We start from the raw sequence: 6,035 nt of genomic DNA, 5'->3' as shown, positions 1-6,035 counted from the left end.
CCGCCATTGTTGAAACCCCTATTACCAGTCTGTTCAACCTCTCTTTCGTATCGTCCGAGATCCCTAAAGATTGGAAAGCTGCCGCGGTCATCCCCCTCTTCAAAGGGGGTGACACTCTAGATCCAAATTGTTATAGACCTATATCCATCCTGCTCTGCCTCTCTAGTCTTCGAAAGCCAAGTTAACAAACAGATCACTGACCATTTCGAGTCCCACCGTACTTTCTCCACTGTGCAATCCGGTTTCCGAACTAGTCACGGGTGCACCTCAGCCACGCTCAAGGTACTAAACGACAGCATAACCGCCAACGATAAGAAACAGTACTGTGCAGCCGTCTTCATCGACCTGGCCAAGGCTTTTTACTCTGTCAATCACCGTATTCTTATCGGCAGACTCAACAGCCTTGGTTTCTCAAATGACTGCCTCGCCTGGTTCACCAACTACTTCTCAGATAGAGTTCAGTGTGTCAAATCTGAGGGCCTGTAGTCCGGACCTCTGGCAGTCTCTATGGGGGTGCCACAGGGTTCAATTCTCGAGCCGACTCTTTTTTCTGTATATATCAACGATGTCACTCTTGCTGCGGGTGATTCCCTGATGTACCTCTACGCAGACGATACCATTCTGTATTCATCTGGCCCGTCTTTGGACACTGTGTTAACAAACCTCCAAACAAGCTTCAATGCCATACAACACTCCTTCCGTGGCCTCCAACTGCTCTTAAATGCTAGCAAAATTAAATGCATGCTTTTCAACCGTTCGCTGCCCGCACCCGTTCGCTCGACTAACATCACTACTCTGGACGGTTCTGACTTAGAATATGTGGACAACTACAAAGACTTAGGTATCTGGCTAGACTGTAAACTCTCCTTCCAGACTCATATTAAACATCTCCAATCTAAAATTAAATCTAGAATCGGCTTCCTATTTTGCAACAAAGCATCCTTCACTCATGCTGCCAAACATACCCTCGTAAAACTGACTATCCTACCGATCCTTGACTTCGGCGATGTCATTTACAAAATAGCCCCCAACACTCTACTCAGCAAACTGGATTCCATCTATCACAGTGCCATCCGTTTTGTCACCAAAGCCACCCACCACTGCGACCTGTATGCTCTCGTCGACTGGCCCTCGCTACATATTCGTCGCCAGACCCACTGGCTCTAGGTCATCTAGAAGTCTTTGCTAGGTAAAGCTCCGCCTTATCTCAGCTCACTGGTCATGATAACAACACCCACCCGTAGCACGCGCTCCAGCAGGTATATCTCACTGGTCATCCCCAAAGCCAACACCTCCTTTGGCCGCACTTCTCTGCTGCCAATGACTGGAACGAATTGCAAAAATTGTTGAAGTTGGAGACTTATATTTCCCTTACTAACTTTAAACATCAGCTATCTGAGCAGCTAACCGATCATTGCTGCTGTACTTAGCCCATCTGTAACTAGCCCATCCAATTTACCTACCTCATCCCCATATTGTTTTTATTTACTTTTCTGCTCTTTTGCACACCAGTATTTCTACTTGCACATCATCATCTGCACATCTATCACTCCAGTGTTAATTTGCTAAATTGTAATTACTTTGCTGCTCTATGGCCTATTTATTGCCTTACCTCCTCACGCCATTTGCACACACTGTATATAGACTTTCTTTTTTTCTATTGTGTTATTGACTGTACGCTTGTTTATTCCATGTGTAACTCTGTGTTGTTGTTTGTGTCGCACTGCTTTGCTTTATCTTGGCCAGATCGCAGTTGTAAATGAGAACTTGTTCTCAACTAGCCTACCTGGTTAAATAAAGGTGAAATAAAAAAATAAACACTCCATTTAGTATGATATGTTATGTTTAGTATGGTTACATAAGACAGATGGTTACTTAAGACAAAAAAACGGAAGGAGGGTGGTTGGGTGGGCATTTAACATGAACGTCTATAAGTAGTTGCAAAGTAGCTAAAAAGTAGGAAGTAGTTGAAAAGTTGCTACTTAGGTAAAATGCTAAAGTTGTCTGTGATGAGATTTGAACTCGCAACCTTTCGGTTGCTAGACATTCGCGTTAAAAGTCCATCCAACCACCATCCTTTAGTTGTTTCTGTCTTATATAACCATACCAAACAAAGTATAGCATACTAAATGAAGTGTCTCGGCTTTACGTACAGATTAATACGAAGTACTCTGAGACCAGGTTGCTTGTGGAGGCTCTACTGCTGTGTTCCCCTTGTTAGAGGAGGGGAGCCACGATGAGGGATGAACTCTGATTTACTGAGGATTGATATGATTTATGGCTGCAGTGTAAAGTATGTGAGGTATTTGTCAGAATCAATTGTCATGGGAGTGTCATGACAAAAACTTACCTGAGGATTTCAGTAATACTGCCTGTCTCCTAAATGGCACCCTTTTTCCCATAGAGCTCTGGTCAAAAGCAGTGCACTATGTATGGAATAGGGGTGTCATTTGGTACACAACCAATGTGTTGAGGTATTTGTCAGAATCGTCATGGGAGTGTAATGTCAAAAGTGTACCTGAAGATTTAAGTAATACTGTTTGCCTAATTTTGACCACAAAAATATGCAACCTATATCATTTATCGTATAAAACAATCACTCAGAGTATTGTGAGGAAGGAAGGGTTATACAGAGAAGCACTTGAACAAATAAACAGTGTTGCTGTCTGTCTAGCTGCAGCAGGGTGCAGCAGGAAGGAACAGATAAAACACTGGTGTTCACTCTTCACCTTCTAGGAAACAGCTTCCCCTGCTGCCTACGTCTGAAGTTGCATGGAGTTCCAACAACTGTCTTACAACACGTCTACCACTTCCAACAGTTGTGGCTATCTACCAACCAATAATCTATCACCACCAGCTAAGCCTATGCTCCACCAGAGATACCCCTACATATGTATGATTCTCTGCTGTAGCCCATTCTGCACTAGAGATACCCCTACATATTTATGATTCTCTGCTGTAGCCCATTCTGCACTAGGGATACCCCTACATATTTATGATTCTCTGCTGTAGCCCATTCTGCACTAGAGATACCCCTACATATTTATGATTCTCTGCTGTAGCCCATTATGCACTAGAGATACCCCTACATATTTATGATTCTCTGCTGTAGCCCATTCTGCACTAGGGATACCCCTACATATTTATGATTCTCTGCTGTAGCCCATTCTGCACTAGAGATACCCCTACATATTTATGATTCTCTGCTGTAGCCCATTCTGCACTAGAGATACTCCTACATATTTATGATTCTCTGCTGGAGCCCATTCTGCACTAGAGATACTCCTACATATTTATGATTCTCTGCTGTAGCCCATTCTGCACTAGGGATACCCCTACATATTTATGATTCTCTGCTGGAGCCCATTCTGCACTAGGGATACTCCTACATATTTATGATTCTCTGCTGTAGCCCATTCTGCACTAGAGATACCCCTACATATTTATGATTCTCTGCTGTAGCCCATTCTGCACTAGAGATACTCCTACATATTTATGATTCTCTGCTGTAGCCCATTCTGCACTAGATATACCCCTACATATTTATGATTCTCTGCTGTAGCCCATTCTGCACTAGAGATACCCCTACATATTTATGATTCTCTGCTGTAGCCCATTCTGCACTAGAGATACCCCTACATATTTATGATTCTCTGCTGTAGCCCATTCTGCACTAGAGATACCCCTACATATTTATGATTCTCTGCTGTAGCCCATTCTGCACTAGGGATGCCCCTACATATTTATGAGTGATGTACTACACATATAACTGAAGTGGTAGGTGTATGGTGTGAATCACAGATCGTACATTTATATTGTCCAGTAAACATCATGAATTCATGCAATAGCATATGTGGATGTGTTTGCCCTTCCCTAATGTGTTTAGGGCCAGGTATCAATGGTGAGGGTTGCGTCCAAAATTGCACCCTATTCCCTATGTAGTCAACTACTTTTGACCAGAGCCCTGAGGGGTGAAATTAGTGTATATGGGCCCTGGTCAAAAGTAGTGCCCTATATAGGGAATAGGGGCCCATTTGGTACACAACCAGGGTCTTCTCTTGTTCCCCATCGAAGTATGGGGTAGGGTGGGTTGGGGTGGGGTATGTCACGGTGTGTCACGGTGTGTCACGGTGTGTCACAGCAGCCGGTTGCTCACTTCAAAGCCAGTCAGGGAACCAGAAGCTGTGGGCCCTCAGACCTGACACTTTCCCACTCCTCTGGTGACATCACCGGTCATTGCTGGGAATGTAGGGAGAAGAGAGATGCTTTTATCTTAACCAGGAGCAAAGGCATGCACGATTAGGGCAGATTATATGCAGATTTGTCATCGTCATAAATCCACAGCTGTCCAGGGCCTCACATTTTTATTTGTCACTTCAAAGGCATTCTTCACTGTCTCTCTTTGGTTCATTGTTTTGGCCATGGACTGCCGGTGGACAAATGCATTTTCAGTCAGTCAGTGTGAAAGTTGTTTTTCAACAATGCATATTGAAACAATGTTTTTGTGACATAAAAGTAGTGTTCTGTAGGGTCCAATGATTTGGATGTCCAGGGTGAATGGTCACTACAGAGCTGTCCATTAAATTCCGTCTGCTGAGTGACTGCTGGTGACCCAAAACTAAAGAGGAGAATGTAAGACGTTCCAAGACCACACGAGCATGTCTCCAGTGACCACCTGAAGCACCAGTAGCAGCCATGGCAAGACATTATCAGAAAGGTCTTGTGGCCCATAACCATTACACCCCTGCAGCGATGGGAAATGACTGGTGAGCTGATGCAGTTCCTGTTCTTCTTCTTCTTCTTCCCCTCTTCCTCCTGTTCCTGCTCCCCTCCACCTCCTCCTGCTCCCCTCCTCCTCCTCCTCTCCTCCTCCTCACCATGCAGCAGCAGCAGTAACAGCTGAGTGACCTGGTGGGTGACAACTCTTTCATCTGAGGTTCTCCTCTCTCCACTGGCCAGCTGTTTGCTGTTCCTCATTCTGACAGCCTGAGACAGAGGACCAATGCTTCCATGCAGAATCTCTCACACTCACTCACACACACACTAGCACTGCGCGGGTCAGCAGTTTTTTCACCTGCAACCATCTGCAGTTGCTAATAACTATTAGCAACCGCCCGACTATAATGTGATGAAGTGGAAATCTGAGGCCAGCACCAGACCTAACCCGCTAATAAAGAAAATGCGCTGTAGTCAGAGACGGCGGAACGATTTTTGCAGGATTTTTTTGCTTGATTTAGATATGTTTCTGCTTATAATTTTTAACATTTTGGTATACTATTTGTTAGTCAACTTGTCTGTAATTAAATACATGCAGCTTCTCTTCTGTCATTATATGTTGCCCTAGAAGACTAACCTTGCTCACCAAAACAATGTCATGCATTGATAGAATGAATGATTTAATCTAGTTGACATTGGTAAAGTTTTCTCTGTGATCTCTGCTTCTTTCATGGAGAAAAGACGTTTAGGGACCGGGGAGGAAATCCAATAACAAAAAAATGGGAAACGTTTGACCGGTTGTAAGGAAATATAAAGCTGGGAAAACGACCCAACATATTTCTGATAAGATTTCAGTTCGGCTTGGATGTACATTTTATATGGTTGAAATACTAACGGCTTTTATGACACTGATAAAGATGGATACTGTCTGTAGAGGCAATATCTGCACATTCATAGAGGCGCTATCTGCACATTCACATTGGCTCAAGATCAACATTTCTCCACTCCTGTTCCTGAGTAAAAATGTAGCCTATAATTGGTGTAGGCCTGTCATTAAACTGTAAGAAATGCTTGGTTCTGCAGGAGTTAATAATAAGGCTATGTGAGAGGTTATAGACCGACAGTCAGTGTCCAGATTTCAGTATCTATTTAACCCATCTGAACAGTAGGATACAGTTCCCTTGACGTGCCCTAGGCCTATTTAAGTCACTGTCTTGTGACTGTTGAATTTATAGCACCTCACAATCATCACACATAACACATTCGGCACTGCTATCATCCTCTTTTACCACTTCACCAAATCTTTCCTAAACATTACT

Source organism: Salmo salar, chromosome 02, assembly GCF_965601325.2.
Source record: "Salmo salar chromosome 02, fSalSal1, whole genome shotgun sequence".
Lineage (NCBI taxonomy): Eukaryota > Metazoa > Chordata > Actinopteri > Salmoniformes > Salmonidae > Salmo > Salmo salar.
Note: the sequence above shows the minus strand (reverse complement) of the source record.